The following is a 17,796-nucleotide window of genomic DNA, read 5'->3' as shown; positions in this document are numbered from 1 at the left end:
AGGTGAGAGGAGAAAGTAAAGCTAGGCACTATGCAAGTTATTTTACACATTATTTTACTGAAGGATGTGAGGTAAATATTGTGATTCTCCAAGCTAAGAAATTTAAGAATTGGAAAGGTTAGCTAATTTGCCTGAGATTAAGTATCTAGGATACAGCTTTAAATCCAGGCCTGCCTGAAAACTTGGGTTTTGCTTATATGACTTTTTACTGCCTCTCCGGAATTTTTCTACCAATGCTATAGCAACATAATCATATCTTGACTTTTCAAATAAAGCAGGAGGAAAATAATTCCAGAAGTAAGTGAAAATTTCTGAAATAAGTTATAGGGACATAGTATACATTATACTTTCAGACTCTGCTAAATTAACTAATATTTGACTATTCAAGCAATTCATAAATCAAATATAAATTAATACTTTTATAAAAGAATCATTCAACATCAATTAAATGTGGGAATCACTAACAAACTAATCTCTAAAAGTTAATAAAAAAAAGATGGAGGGTGACAATAGCACAGCATTTCCCCCTTTAGTGTCTATAATATCTTCTGCAGTGAAACATACGCCCATAATGACACACTCAAATATTTCATGTGTCCGTTCTCTGTTCAGTCAGTTCTTACATGGCTCAGATTTCTTATTATCAGCTGGGGAACAGAATATAGTAAAATTTCCTATAAGCTTTATTCTAGCAATCTGGATGCTAGCCAGATACAGTAGCATCTACATTAACTTAGCCAGGAAACATTTTCCAGAGCATTATAAACAGAAGCCTTAAGGGGAAACCAATGAGCCAATGAACAAGGCAGGTGAATATTGTGAGGCTGCTCTTCCCTAGCCTGAAAGCTCAGTTCAAATTCCCTGTAGTGCCCATCCATTTCACAGTTCATCATCTGTGATGCAGGTTGCTGTTAATAAGTTATGGAGAACTGATGTGGTGAGGATACCATCTTTGATGCACTCCTGGGTCTATCCATCATGGGAAATGGCAGAAACACATTTTGTGTTGCTCTTGTTAAGCAAGGTTGATTATTCACTATTATTAACATGTATTTGTTGTTAAGGCACAATATGGAACATGTAATTAGATTCAACATAGCACTGATGGATTTGTAATCAGGCAGCAGTTTTTTCTCTCTTGAGGGGAAAATAAGTAAGAAAGAAAGATGAGGCTTAAAATCTGAGTATTATGTATCTTTCTATATAAAAGAACATTGCTGATTTAAAATGAATTCTGACAATAAAAAATTCCTTATTTCAAATATCTGAAAAGCTAACTAATACTAAGTGAGCATTAATAGGCAATGTCTGAATCTTTTCCCTGTTAGTGGCCTCAGATTTGGGTGGCAAAATTTGACAAAAGTAAATCTGTCAAACCAATTACTTAGTTCTAGCTCTTTATTTATAACTGTCAAAAACATTCTTGCTACAATGCTCCATTTCATATCAAACCCATGTTACTATTTACTACCATAGAAAACTAAATTTCTTACTAAAGAGTGTCTTTCTGGCTGGGCGTGGTGGCTCACGCTTGTAATCCCAGCTCTTTGGGAGGCCAAGGTGGGCAGATCACAAGGTCAAGAGATAAAGACTATCCTGGTCACCATGGTGAAACTCCGTCTCTACTAAAAAAAAAAAAAAAAAAAAAAGAAAAAAAAAACACACACACAAAAATTAGCTGGGAATGTAGCACGTGCCTGGTAGTCCCAGCTACTCGAGAGGCTGAGGCAGGGGAATTGCTTGACCCAGGAGGCAGAGGTTGCAATGAGCTGAGATCTCAGCGCCACCGCACTCCCGCTTGGCAACAGAGTGAGACTCTGTTTTTTAAAAAAAAAAAAAAAAAAAAAGTCTTTCTATATTTACCTTCACTTAACAATAAATGTACTTAACAAACCAATAATTTGTTAGAGAATCTTTCAGGGAAAATGTTATTTCATACTTAGTATTTTACTGATTGGCTAAAAAACGAAAAATTTTAAATATAAAAGAATTGAGAAATATGTCTGCAAACATTTTTAAAAATTATAAAACTGTTTCTTTTCAAAATTTCCAAAATTTATGTTTTACAAATGTCCTCCTGACACGATGCACTGAGAAAGAAAAATCACTTCTATGCTATTCCTGCTCCAAGTACAGTACATTACCTGATTCTAATAATCAGAAAACACCAGACAAATCCAAGTTGAGGGACATTCCACAAAATAACTGGTCTATGTTCTTCAACAATGTTAAGGTCAAGAAAGACAAAGCAAGACTGAGGAAATGTTCCAGATTAAAAGAGAACCAGAGATGTAACAACTACATGCAAAACATAAATATGGAATTTTTTTGTTCCTATAAAGGGCATTATTGGGACAAACAGCAAAATCTAAATAAGGCCTGTGGAATAGAAAATAATATTGCATCAATCTTAACTTGTTAATTTGATAATTGTTTTTTGGTTATTTAAGAAAATGTTTTTATTTTTTCTTATTTTTAAGAACCTCACTCTGACATACTCAGGAGTAAATGATGGGTGTCATGTCCGTAACTATCTCACATAGTTCAGAGAAAGAATGAGTATGTATGGGTGACAAAGGGACAGAAATAAGGTAAAGATGTCAAAATGTTAACATTGAGGAATCTGGATAAAAGGTATATTAGAGGCCAGGCGCCATGGCTCTCACCTGTGATCCCAGCACTTTGGGAGGCCGAGGTGGGTGGACCATGAGGTCAGGAGTTCAAGACCAGCCTGGCCAAGATGGTGAAACCCTGTTTCTAGTAAAACTACAAAAATTAGCCAGTTGCGGTGGTAGGTTCCTGTAATCCCAGCTACTTGGGAGATTGAGACAGGAGAATCACTTGAACCCAGGTGGCAGAGGTTGCAGTGAGCCAAGATCATGCCACTGTACTCCAACCTGGATGACAGAATGACTCAGTCTCAAAAAAAAAAAAAAAAAAAAAAAGGTATGTTAGAATTGTTGTACTGTTATTTTAACTTTCATACATCTGGAAAGGATATTAAAATAAAAAGTTAAAAAAAGTATGACAGAAAAAAATCTGAGTTATGTTGTTATGGAACATACTATAATTCAAGACGTTTAATTAAAATAAAGTGACCTTGAATTTCACATAATATATATCCCTTGATTGTTTTCACATATCAAGCAATTGCAGCTGTTGTAAGCTGTTACTTATACAGACTTCTCTCAAATTTAGCTCCTCAAGTGGATCCCTGATCCCCATGCCTCCTGACTGGGAGATACCTCCCAGCAGGGGTCGACAGACACCTCATATAAGAGAGCTCTGTCTGGCATGTGGCCTGACTGTTAGAAGGAAAACTGACAAACAGAAAAAACAGCATCAACATCAACAAAAAGGATGTCCACACAGAAACCCCCTCCAAAGCTCACCAGCATCAAAGACCAAAGGTAGATAAATACATGAAGATGAGGAAAAACCAGTGCAAAATGGCTGAAAATTCCAAAACCCAGAGCACCTCTTCTCCTCCAAAGGATCACAGCTCCTCTCCAGCAAGGGAACAAAAGTGTTTAGAGAATGAGTTTGACAAATTGACAGAAGTAGTCTTCAAAAGGTGGGTAATAACAAACTCCTCTGACCTAAGGGAGCATGTTCTAACCCTAGTTAAGAACCTCAAAAAAGGTTAGAGGAATTGCTAACTGAATGACAAGTTTAGAGAAAGCCATAAATGACCTGATGGAGCTGAAAAACACAGCACAAGAACTTTGTGAAGCATATAAAAGTATCAGTGGCCAAATGGATCAAGTGGAAGAAAGGATATCAGAGACTGAAGATTGACCTAATGAAATAAAGTGTGAAGAAAAGATTAGACAAGAATGAAAAGAAATGAACAAAGTCCCAAAGAAATAAGGGACTATCTAAAAAGACCAAACCTATGTTTGATTAGTGTACCTGAAAGTGATGAAGAAAATGAAACCAAGATGGAAAACACTTCTCAGGATATTATCCAGGAGAATTTTCCCAACCTAGCAAGGCAGACCAACATTCAAGTCCAGGAAATACAGAGAACACCACAAAGATATTCCTTAAGAAGAGTAACCCCTAGGCACATAATTGTCACATTCACCAGGGTTGAAATGAAGGAAAAAATGCTAAGGGCAGCCAGAGAGAAAGGTCAGGTTGCTCACAAAGGGAAGCCCATCAGACTCTCAGCAGAAACCCTACAAGCCAGAAGAAAGTGGGGCCATATATTCAACATTCTTAAAAGAAAAGAACTTTTAACCTAGAATTTCATGTCCAGCCAAACTAAGCTTTATAAGCAAAGGAGAAATAAAATCCTTTACAAACAAGCAACTGCTGAGAGATTTTCTAACCACCAGGCCTGCCTTATGAGAGTTCCTGAAGGAAGCACTAAATATAGAAAGAAAAACCAGTACCAACCACTGCAAAAAAAATACCAAATTGTAAAGACCACTGACACTATGAAAAAAATTGCATCAACTCACAGGCAAAATCACAATAACAAGATCAAATTCATATATAACAATATTAACTGTAAATGTAAATGGGCTAAATGCCCCATTTAAAAAACACAGACTGGCAATTGGATAAAGAGTCAAGACCCATACGTGTGCTGTATTCAGGAAACCCATCTCATATGCAAAAACACATAGGCTGTGTGTCTGCCTGTGATGTCTTTGCCTAAAAAATAAAAGGATGAAGGAATATTTACCAAGAAAATGGAAAGCAAAAAAAAAAAAAAAAAAAAAAAAAAAAAAAGCAGGGGTTGCAATCCTAGTCTCTGGTAAAACAGAGTTTAAACCAACTAAGATCAAAAAGACAAAGCAGGGCATTAAATAATGGTAAAGGGATCAAGGTAACAAGAAGAGCTAACTATCCTAAATATATATGCACCCAATACGAGAGCACCCAGATTCATAAAGCAAGTTCTTAGAGACCTACAAAGATATGTAGACTCCCACACAATAATAGTGGGAGACTTTAACACCCTACTGTCAATATTAGCCAGATCAACAAGACAGAAAATTAACAAGGATATTCACAGCTTGAACTCAGCTCTGGATCAAGCAAACGTAATAGACAACTACAGAACTCTCTATCCCAAATCAACAGAATAAACATTCTTCTCAGCACTACATAGCACATATGCTAAAGTCAGCCATGTAATTGAAAGGAGAACACTCCTCAGCAAATGCAAAAGAAAGGAAATCACAACAAACAGTCTCTCGGACCACAGTGCAATCAAATTAGAACCTGGGATCAAGAAACTCACTCAAAACCACACAACTACATGGAAAGTGAACAACCTGTTCCTGAATGACTACTGGATAAAAAACAGAATTACGGCAGAAATAAATTAGTTCTTTGAAACCAATGAGCACAAAGATACAGTGTACCAGAACCACCACAGCTAAAGTGGTGTTTAGAGGGAAATTTATAGCACTAAATGCCCAAAGGAGAAAACAGGAAAGACTGAAAACTGACACCCTAACATCACAATGAAAAGAAGTAGAGAAGCAGGAGCAAACAAACTCAAAAGCTAGCAGAAGACAAGAAATAAGTAAGATTAGACCAGAACTGTAGGAGACAGAGACACAAAAAACCCTTCAAAAAGAAAAAAACAAACAAATAAAAAAAAAACAATAAATCCAGGGGCTGTTTGAAAAGACCAACAAAATTGATAGACCATTAGCCAGACTAATAAAGAGGAAAAGAGAGAAAAATCAAATAGATGCAATAAAAAATGATAAATAGGATATCACCACTGATCCCACAGAAATACAAACTACCATCAAGGAATACTATAAACACCTCTAGCAAATAAACTAGAAAATCTAGAAGAAATAGCTAAATTCCTGGACAAATACACCATCCCAAGACTAAACCAGGAAGAAGTTAAATCCCTGAATAGACCAATAACAAGTTCTGAAACTGAGGCAGTAATTAATAGCCTACCAATCAAAGGAAGTCCAGGATCAGATGGATTCACAGTCTAATTCTACCAGAGATACAAAGAGCAGCTGGTACCATTTCTTCTGAAACTATTCCAAACAACAGAAAAAAAGGGACTCCTCTCTAACTCATTTTATGTGGCCAGAATCATCCTGAAACCAAAACCTGGCAGAGACACAACAAAAAAAAGAAAATTTCAGCCCAATATCCCTGATGAACATCAAGGTGAAAATCCTCAATAAAATACTGGCAAACCGAATCCAGCAGCACATCAAAAAGCTTATCCACCAAGATCAAGTCGGCTTCATCCCTGGGATGCAAGGGTGGTTCAACATATGCACAGCAATAAATGTAATCCATCACATAAACAGAACCAATGACAAAAACCACATGATTATCTCAATAGATGCAGAAAAGGCCTCAGATAAAATTTAACACTCCTTCATGCTAAAAATTCTCAATAAATTAGGTACTGATGCAATGTATCTCAAAATAATAAGAGCTATTTATGACAAACCTACAGCCAATATCATACTGAATGGGCAACAGCTAGAAGCATTCCCTTTGAAAACCAGCATAATACAAGGATGCCCTATCTCACCACTCCTATTCAACATAGTGTTAGAAGTTCTGGTCAGAGCAATCAAGCAAGAGAAAAAAATAAAGGATATTCAAATAGGAAGAGAGGAAGTCAAACTGTCTGTTGGCAGATGACATGACTGTATATTTAGAAAACCCCATCGTCTCAGCTCAAAATCTCCTTAAGCTGATAAGCAACTTCAGCAGAGTCTCAGGATACAAAAATCACAAGCATTCCAATACACCAGTAATAGACAGAGAGTCAAATCATGAGTGAACTCTCACTCACAATTGCTACAAACAGAATAAAATACGTAGGAATACAACTTCCAAAGGAAGTGAAGGGTCACTTCAAGAACTACAAACCACTGCTCAAAGAAATGAGAGAGAACACAAACAAGTAGAAAAACATTTCATGCTCGTGGATAGGAAGAATCAATATCATGAAAATGGCCATACAGCCCAAAGTAGTTTATAGATTCAATACTATCCCCATCAAGCTACCACTGACTTTCTTCACAGAAGTAGAAACAACTAGTTTAAATTTCATATGGAACCAAAAAAGAGCCCATATAGCCAAGACAATTCTAAGCAAAAAGAACAAAGCTGGAGGCATCATGCTACCTGACTTCAAACAATACAGACATATACACCAATGGAACAGAATAGAGGCCTCAGAAATAACATCACACATCTACAACCATCTGATCTTTGACAAGCCTGTCAAAAACAAGCAATGGGGAAAGGATTCCCTATTTAATAAATGGTGTTGGGAAAACTGGCTAGCCATATGCAGAAAACCGAAACTGGACGCCTTCCTTACGCCTTATACAAAAGTTAACCCAAGACGGATTAAAAGCTTAAACGTAAGACCTAAATCCATAAAAACCCTAGAAGAAAACCCAGGCAATACCTTTTAGGACACAGGTATGGGCAAAAACTTTATGACTAAAACACCAAAATCAGTGGCAACAAAAGCCAAAATTGACAAATGGGATCTAAGTAAAAAGCTTCTGCACAGCAAAAGAAACTATCAGAGTGAACAGGCAACTTACAGAATGGGAGAAAATGTTTGCAATCTACCCATCTGACAAAGGGCTAATATACAGAATCTACAAGGAACTTAAACAAATTTACAAGAAAAAAACAAACAACCCCATCAAAAAGTGGGCAAAGGATATAAACTGACACCTCTCAAAGGAAGACATTTATGTGGCCAATAAACATACAAAAAAAAGCTGATAATGACCAGAGGTCATTACAGAAATGCAAATCAAAACCACAATGAGCTACCATCTCACACCATTTTAAATGATGATCATTAAAAAATCTGGGGACAACAGATGCTGGAGAGGATGTGGAGAAATAAGAACGCTTTTACACTGTTGGTGGGAGTGTAAATTAGTCCAACCATTGTGGAAGACAGTGTGGTGATTCCTCAAGGATCTAGAACCAGAAATAATTTGACCCAGCAATCCCACTACTGGGTATATACCCCAAAATTATAAATCATTCTACTATAAAGACACATAGACATGTATGTTTATTGGAGCACTGTTCACAATAGCAAAGACTTGGAACCAACCCAAATGCCCATCAATGATAGACTAGATAAAGAAAATGTGGCATATGTACACTATGGAATACTATGCAGCCATAAAAAATGATGAGTTCATGTCCTTTGCAGGGACATGGATGAAGCTGGAAAACATCATTCTCAGCAAACTAACACAGGAACAGAAAATCAAACACCACATGTTCTCACTCATAAGTGGGAGCTGAACAATGAGAACACATGGATATAGGGAAAGGAACATCACACACTGGGGCCTGCTGGTGGGTGGAGGGCCAGGGGAGGGATAGCATTAGAAGAAATACCTAACACAGATGATGGGTTGATGTTTGCAGCAAACCACCCTATATACAAAACTGCACATTCTGCACATGTATCATAGAACTTAAAGTTTAATAATTAAAAAAAAAAAAAGGAAAAAAAGAGTATAAGGAGCAGACTTTTGTTAAGCAAGTAATTCTCAAAAAGTTGCTATGTGGGGAAATGCTAAAACAGAGGATGTTCTGCATAAAGGCTAAGTAAAAGAAAAACATAAGAAATAAAACAGAATGAACAGCTCTATACATGCTGAACTAAGATATTTAATTCCATTTGCCACTTTCAGGTTAAGTCAAAACGGACTTTTCAAGCAAGCTTTTTCTTCTGCCAATCTGTCAAACCACATGAAAATATAGATGATGTGTATAAGCAAACACATAAAATCTGGGCCAGGTGTGGTGGCTCACATCTATAATTTTAGCATTTTTGGAAGGCTGAGGTGGGGAGGCTTATGCTCAGGAGTTGGGAGAACAACCTGCACAACATAATGAGATCTTGTCTCTATTCAATTTTTTAAAAAAACTAATCAGGAACGGTGGCAAGCCTGTAGTCCACCTACCCAGGAGATTGAGGCTACAGTGAGCTATAATTGTGCCAATGCATTCCAGCCTGGGTGACTGAGTGAGGCTCTGTCTCAAAAATAAATGAAATAAAATCTGTATTCTGACTGTAAAGGTAATATATACAAAAAACGTCAGGAGTAGAAAACATGAAACACCAGAAGTCAAATAAATAAACAAATTAAATAATCTATTATAAACTATACCAGCCAGAGTAAGCTATTATTACAAATTTTGCTTGTGAAACTGATATCAATTCTGGGGAATCTAGGAAGAGAAAACAGCAATTGCAAAGGTGCCGAGGCAAGAAATCATATGAGACTTTCAAGAATCTGAAAAGAGAAAATGGAACAAAAACCTGAGGAGGACAGGAAAATAGAAGATGAGGCTTCAGTTGACCATAAACCACATCCTCCAGCTGTAGATCCATAAAATGTGGTTACCATGGATAGGTTAATTTTATCCATGCTTTACCAGCTGCTTACTTTATCAGCAAACCGTCAGTGGTTCATAAAGACTGCCCCTCTGCAGAGTTAGCCTTATGGCTTTCTGTTCTCTTGGCCCAAAAGCAAAGTGACGTACATACGTACGTACGTGTGTGTGTGTGTGTGTGTGTGTGTGTGTGTGTAGTGTATTTTTAAAAAAATAAATTCCAGGTCGGGCAAAGTGACATGTGTGCGTGCGTGCGTGTGTGTGTATGTGTGTGTGTGTAGCATATTTTTAAAAAATAACTTTCAGGCTGGGCACAGTGGCTCACGCCTGTAATCCCAGCACTTTGGAAGGCCGAGGCAGGTGGATCACAAGGTCAGGAGATTGAGACTATCCTGGCTAACGTGGCGAAATCCTGTCTCTACTAAAAATACAAAAATCAGCCAGGCATGGTGGCACGTGCTTATAGTCCCAGCTACTCGGGAAGCTGAGGCAGGAGAATTGCTTGATCCCGGGAGGCAGAATTTGCAGTGTGCTGAGCTCACACCATTACACTCCAGCCTGGGCAACAGAGCAAGACTCCTCAAAAGAAAAAAAAAAAAAAAAACAATTTTCTATTTTCTCTAATTAAATAGAAAACATTGAAAATAAAATCTTATTTAATAATATTTGTAACTGGATTATTAATTAGTTGGTATACATTTTTGCATGTGCTTACTAACTGCAAAACAATTTTCTCATTTAAATTAAAATATTTTAGAAAATAAATGTAGTCTTTTACTTTGATTCTCTGTTTCATACTTGTTTTATAGAATGGTTTATATGAGAATAATATAAGAATATAGTCTATATTCTATAAAATAATGAATAGCTTATAGAATAGGAAAATCCATTTTATAAAATAGTGCATAGCTTATGTCACTTGTTGAATAGCTTGTATCTCTTATTCTTATATTATTTTCAAGTAATCTATAAAAATCACGCTTTTATTTTTTGTTCCATACTTGTTTTATCGAATAGATTATATAAGAATATAAATCCTTAATAATTAAGTGAAAAATCATACATAACACCTTATGACAGCTAGCAGTAGTAAATAAGTCTTAAATTAACCACATTAACATTTAAGTAAAAATCAGCATATCTTAGCCAACTCTGTATCTTTTGAATGCTAATTAAACAATGATTGTGAGTTTAACTTAAAGTGTGCAGTCTAACGCTTTCAAAGGAAGGAAATTAAAGCATTTAAAGAAGCTTAATTAAGCTTTTTATAGTTGCAAGCTGCAAATATATAAAAAATGTTTTATTTTTCTTACAAAACTAAGATAGTCTCCTGTGTTAGTGAATATGTAAGAAAATAAAACAATAGGCCTGATTATCTCTAAGGTCCTTTCAAATTCTAAAGGAAAATCTTTACATCTACAGACTACTAAGAGTTAATTTTCAAAACAACAAAGCAGTAACTCATACTATGCATACAAACACATAGACACAGATTTAAGAATATAAAAATTATATTTCTTCTCAAAACATTTTTATTTGTGAAACAAAATGTTTTTAAGTTTAAAAAAAAAGGCAAAAAACTAGGATTCAATCATTTTCTCAAGATGACACTTCAAGAAATTAAGTGCTTGTTTTTTAAAAGACTGACCCTCCCCAATCCCTGAACCCCAGTTCTAAGGGCACAGGGAAGAAAAAGACAAAGGAAGCTATTATTGTGAATTTAAAGGGAACCAGTCAGGCTGGTTTAGGAAATGGACTTTAGGGATCTTTCAATACAGTTCATTCTTGTCCACTACCTAGGCTACATGGCTGAAGGAGAGACACAGACTTATAATTTTTGTTTTTTTCAATATGAGAGTCCATGTTAAACTGTGTTCTGTCTTTTTAGATCCAAAGTCTTAGCAAACTTGCTAGGAGAATATGCAAAAATGTAAATAAATGATTTATGAAAGAAAAAAATGCCACTAGTCAATAAATTTGTGAAAATTATAATGAATATCCTAATAATCAAAGAACCAACCATTGAAAACCAGTTACCATAACTCATCAACTAAATGAGGCAACAAGATTTTCTTAATGACATGTTTCTAATGTAGATAAAAGTCAGTAAAATTGTTTCTATCTGTTTAAATTAAGTTTAACCTTAAGCTGACTCCTTATATATTTTAAGTTTGACCTAAAGGTTTCTCTATACACAGTGAACCGTAACCTAACTGGATGTATAAGTAGACTGTAACTTACTCTTATAACAAGTAGCCAAGTCTCAGCCAATCACTGCATCTGAGTTTCAGCCAATCACAAGGTGGCCAACTGTTCAAACCCTATTCAAATAAAGCAAACATTCAGCTGTAAGCAAGCCCCCTGTTTCTGTTCCTCACTTCCATTTTCTGCACATCACCTTCTTTTTTCTGTCCATAAGGTTCGCTGGCCATGTGGCAGCCAGGTATCACTCTGAATGTATTCTGTACCCAATGCATGAATCAGTCTTTGCTCAATTAAATTCTGGTAATTCGATTTGTCCAAAGCTTGTCTTCTAACTTATCATACTTATATACTGGAACATTGGAACAATGCTATAGAAAAGCAATCCGGTTATAAAAAAAAAAAAAAAGTCAAAAATCTGTTCGTGCTTCGCGACACTAATCCATCTTGTGAGTATGTAACCGTTAAAACAATAAAGCAGTAAAGGAGAAAGTATATTTCCATGAATATAGTAACTTCAGAGTAATCTGTAACAGCAAAATGTCAAATGCAACCTCAATGTTCCATTAGAAGGAAATAAATTAAAAAGAAATGAGAGAGAAAGGCATATTCCAAAAGCCTAAAACTCATATCCTATGAATCTATATACCTAAATGTAATTTACAAGGGTGAATTTTTATGTGGTTATTATGATAAAAATAAAATTTATTAAGAAAAAAAAACAGATGAGTCTCAGTATCTATACCAATCATTTGCTTAGATTAGTTGGTCTTGGATCCAAACTCTGTCTCTCCTTGGTTCTATTCTACATAGCAGGAACTACATTTTTCTGTTTCCTTTGGTCTCTGGGCTTCTAGCAGTTATGACAAATGAATGCTATTAGCAAAAGGATAGAGGGTAGGAGGAGGGGAGAAGTCAGAATATTTCTTCTCTCTTCTCTTTGTTTCCCACAGTGTCTCCAGCAGCTGCCGCATTTCATTTGTTACTAAAGCTTATCCAGACAGCCCTTTCTGTGGTTCCAGCTTTTGCCACATGATCTCCAGCTCCTGGGTTTCAGTAACACTGCCTCCTGCCAGCAGCTTCTTGCTGTTGCCATTATCTGGCATGAGTCACCATTCCTCGTTTGGCTTCTAGAGCTTTCATCAGCTATATAGGTAATAGCATGTATTAAATTATCCCTGTTTGAAGTATTTAGAATGGTTCCTATTTTCTGAAAGCACTCTGAATGCTAGAGTATCTCCAATTAATGTAAAAGGGATAGTATTAGCCCATTCTCATGCCGCTATAAAGAACTGCCTGAGGCTGGGTGATTTATAAAGGAAAGGAGTTTAATTGACTCACAGTTCCGCACGGCTGGGGAGACCTCAGGAAACTTACCATCTTGGTGGAAGGGGAAGCAAACACATTTTTCTTCACATGGTGGCAGGAGAGACAAGTGTATAGCAAAGCAGGGAAAACCCCTTATAAAACCATCAGATCTTGTGAGAACTCATTCACTGTCATGAGAACAGCATGGGGGAATCACCCCCATGATCCAATCACCTCCCACAAGGTTCCTCCCACAACGTGTGGGATTAAAGTTTGGATTACAATTCAAGACGAGATTTGGGTAGGGACAAAGAGCCAGACCATATCAGGGACAAAGATCATTGATGACAAATACATTGAGTTACTTGTTAAATAGCTACTATCACTGTGCATATACCCCTGATTTTCATGGGAACCTGGCTTTTAAGGAGGCCAACTTCAACAATGTAGCAATCTCCTAGATCTCTTATTTGTGCTGTTTCAGGATCTGAAAGAAACTGGTACATCCTTTAAATGAAGGGTTACATTTTCTAGAGCATTTTCTTCTAGTCATTGAGTGCTTGAGAGTGGTCAACACCAAACAACAAAATTCTGTGTCAAAAATATGGTTAAAGTTAAATTCTACAGGAGTTATTAGAAAAGCACACACAGCAACATTGCTACCTAGAGACAATACTGATCAAATGAGTTTTATGTTGCAGTTTTTCAAATTGCTGAAATTTTCAAATTGCTAATTCATGAATCAATTTAGTGAGTCATGACCACTATTAATTAAATTAACTAAACCAAATTAATGGAATTAAGTGTATTAAATTTAAAAATAAATGAGAACAAAATATAAGAAACATACCAAGGTGTAATGCTTTTAAGAGGGTAAGATTCATAATATAAATTCTTTTTCAGTTTTACGGTACATGTGTATGTGTGATTGTGGGTGCATCTGAATTGAGTTGTAATAAAAAAATCTATTTCTATATGTAGATCAAGGTAAAAAAAAACTATTGAAAGCTATCATACCAGTACTTTGCCTAAACTTAAAGATATGAAGTGAATACAAAACACCTCATAGTTTCTCTAAGTGAAGTAAGTTAAAGAGAAATGTCTTCATTTGTTGAACAGTGCTAATTTGTTGAACATAAAAATAAGAGAATATGATCAGCAGAACCTGGCAGATTACCCATAATTACTGATGCTAATTGTTAGGAACTGAATGTGTCCCTCCAAAATTATGTTGAAGGCCTAACCTCCAACATTACTATATTTGAAGATACAACCTTTAGGGAGGTAATTAGGGTCACATGAGGTCATAAAGGTGGGGCTTAATTTGACAGGAAAGAAAGAGACATAAGGAATGTGTGCATACAGAGGAAAGGCTGTGTGAGGACACAGCAATATGGTGGCCATCTCCAAGCCAAGAGAAGACTCACCAGAAATCATCCCTGCTGGTACCCTGATTTTGGACTTCTAGCTTCCAGAAATATGAAAAACTTAATTTCTATCATTAAAAGTACCCAGTCTGTGGTCTTTTGTTATGGCAACCTGAGCAGAGTAATTGTCCCACATCTTTCTCTAAATCTGTTGTGGCCAATCATAAAATAACAAATTCTTACAGAGTTTAAGATGAGTATGGGCAACTGGAGAGATGTAGTATAAATTAGCATTTATGTAATACTATGCTTAGTATATCTGAGTTGGATATATAACAGTAACATAAAATACTTTAAAGCTATCGAAAGTCATTAAATTTCTGATAAATATTTTTTCTATAAAACATTCATTTTGCTAATGTAAAGCATATCTAACTAAATATATTATTAGGTGATCAGTTGATGCTATATGTTTAATTTAGAGGTACACTGTTAAACTTTTGATGTGACTTTCTGTCCTGTTTTTTTTAAAATTATAGCCACCCGTCTTTAATTTTTATCACTGCTAGAGAAAAAAACTAACTGCTGAAATGTTAGGAAAAATATGTATAAGAAACAATACAAACAAATCCAAACAATGATTCTGAAACTAAATGTTTTTTTTGTGTGTGTGACCAATAATAATTCTAAGATGACTTTAGAAGTGACCCTTGAAATTAATGGGTTACCATCCCCTCTGGGGAAAAATCAAATTATTACTAAACGTGTATTTTTTGTTTCAATGTAAAAGCAATATAAAAATCTTGGAATGGTTTGACAAGAGAAATGTGCTCAGAAAACTGAAAAGAGTACAAATTTGATTCTAAGTTTTAATGTAATATATAACTCTATATACCTTAGACAATAGTTTAGATTTCTAAAAATACCAGAATAACTATGTTATGTTTATAATTACTCCTTTGGTACTACAATAAGATACATAATATACTAAAACACTGAAAAATAGTATGTAAGTTGTTGCTTATGGACAAGGGCAGCATAATGTAAATGGTGGTTAAGACAGTCTGGCTCTAGAAGCCATGATTTTAAATCAACTCTGCATTTTACTAGTTGTGGGACCTTGTACAAATAACCTAATTTCTCTATACTTAACCTGTACAATGAGATGACAGCAGTTCATACATTATCGGGTTGTTAATGTGTGCTCTATGAGTTAATAATAAGATAGTGTTTTCCACACAGTAAGCACTTTATAGATGCTAAAGACAGTCATATATAAAGGCTGAGAAGAAAAATGCTTAACTCCTATATTCTTAAGTATAGTTATGTCCTTTGCCGTTTTACTTATTTCTGTTTTGCTTCATCCTTACAGAGATATCTTTCATGGTGGAAAGATGAAATAATAAAGGGGTTCATAACAGACAAATTTCTAGGAGGATAGTAATATCCTCTGCACTCTTAAATTCTGATCTGCTTATGTGAAATTCCCAAGTTGATAAGCCATCTACAATAAAAAGAGAAACTGACAGCTATCATATGGTACAAAAACATTTTGATGTTCGTTCCTAATGTTTGTCTTGTTTATTAGGTTAAATGAGGGAGATATTATGCTAGGTATTCAATCGGTACAGTTATTGTTAAAGTACTTATCTCTAAAATATATTTTTTAAGTGAGATAGATTGTGCTTTTCTGGGGTGAATTAAGTCTCTTCAAATTGAAAGCAGCTGGACTGACTAATTGTCCTTTCAAAATCTAAATTTGTTTTACTTAGAAACATAGGAAAGAGTGACATGAACACCACTCTCCAAAAGATATCATACTCAAGAATAAAACAATTCAGGGAAATTCAAACTACCATATTTGAAAGAAGAACATGAATCAATTTAAAACTGAGAATCAATATTTAAAAGTATCTTATGTGGGTCTGTAAGTAAAAGAAGCAAAAAGCTCATCAATAGAAACCAGTCACTGTAAATAGCAACATGGAGCTCTGAAATGTCCATTTCACACTGCACTAAGCACATCCTACCAAACATGACCAACCTGCCATTTGGAAAAATATCAACACCTGCTACTACATTCCTTTAAGTAGTAATAGGTCAGACATATGAAACAGGTCAGGTACAAAACTGTATCCACTTAGACTTATCTACCCAGGAATCATTTTCCATTTATTTTAAGTGTTTATCACTTTTAAATCAGATGTGTTAATTAACCCAGAACAAATAACTAACTCCATATAAACTGTAGTTTGGTTTGGTATAATTAAGTGCTAAGAATATTCTTAAAAAGCTTTAGGGAGAACCTAACTGAGTTAGAATATATTCATTTAGGATTTTAGGCTGATGGCCAAAATATAGAACCTATTGTTATAATCTGCCACTTATATGCCTCCCGCAGTTAGGTGCCCATCATAGGGCTGACAGCCCCAATCTGAATCATTTATTAGGTAACAAAAATTATGCAAGGGAGGACTGACTATTTTCCATATGAGAAGTTCCTTTGGGAAAACATTTGATATCTGGCCTGAGGGACGGAGGACTCACACACTTCCAATCTGACAACAAAGCAAAAGAATGTGTCACTGTCTCACTCAAAACCTCTAGGGAATTTTCTCCCTTTGGAAGAGTTGGGGTGGGAAGACCAACCAATATCCAGTCTCTCTCTGAGAAGAGTAAATAAGGGGCTGTCAATAATGAGCAAGTAAAGAGCAGCTCTAGAAATAGAATTTTCAAATTCAAGCAGATTTTACTGAGGATGACCAGCTAGACACAAAAAGGTGGCTTTGATTTAAGGCACAGAAAGAGGTTAATGAGCCTTTGACAATAACAGATGATTTTCTCTGTGTTTTTCTTTCTATAGTATATCCCTACATTACTACACCCCAGAAGTATTAGCAAAACAAGCCAGTCAGTCAACTTCATGGAAATGCCAGGTTTTTATTATATTATGAAAAAAATCGTGGTCAAAGGAGGAGTCAGTACAAAATGCTACAGTCCTTAGGTGAAAGCCAACAGGCAGAGTAAACTAAGGGTTTGCAGAATCAAGGAGCCAAACTCTGCTTTATATTTGATAAATACAGTGAATTTACTAAACTGAGTCAGAGCCTTCTCAAGAATTACCAAGTAAGATAACTCTACCGTTTTAATAGACAAGCCATTGGTCTCTGATACTCACACTCCAGAAATTAAGAGATTGTAGCCGTATTGATGCCTCTGTTTTCTCCAAAAACCGATTTTAGAAAATTACATTTAAAAGTATATTGAGTCCAGGTGGTGGCTCAAGCCGTAATACCGGCATTTTGGGAGGCCAAGGTGGCTGAATCACTTGAGGTCAGGAGTTTGAGACCAGCCGGCGCAAGATGGTGAAACTTAATATTTATTAAAAATACAAAAATTAGCCAGACATTTTGGCAGGTGCCTATAATCCCAGTTACTTGAGAGACTGAGGCAGCAGAATTGCTTGAACCCAGGAGGCTGGGGTTGCAGTGAGCCAAGACTACCCCACTGCATTCCAGCCTGG

General features: G+C 35.8%; 1 protein-coding gene across 5 annotated transcripts in view; it reads right to left on the bottom strand.

Moving 5' to 3' along the window:
* Nucleotides 1-17,796, bottom strand: part of GSTCD (glutathione S-transferase C-terminal domain containing) — a 138,160-nt gene that overhangs the window by 69,602 nt on the left and 50,762 nt on the right. The window lies entirely within an intron of this gene.

Source organism: Saimiri boliviensis, chromosome 3 (assembly GCF_048565385.1).
Source record: "Saimiri boliviensis isolate mSaiBol1 chromosome 3, mSaiBol1.pri, whole genome shotgun sequence".
Lineage (NCBI taxonomy): Eukaryota > Metazoa > Chordata > Mammalia > Primates > Cebidae > Saimiri > Saimiri boliviensis.
This window is presented reverse-complemented; position numbering and strand designations above follow the sequence as displayed.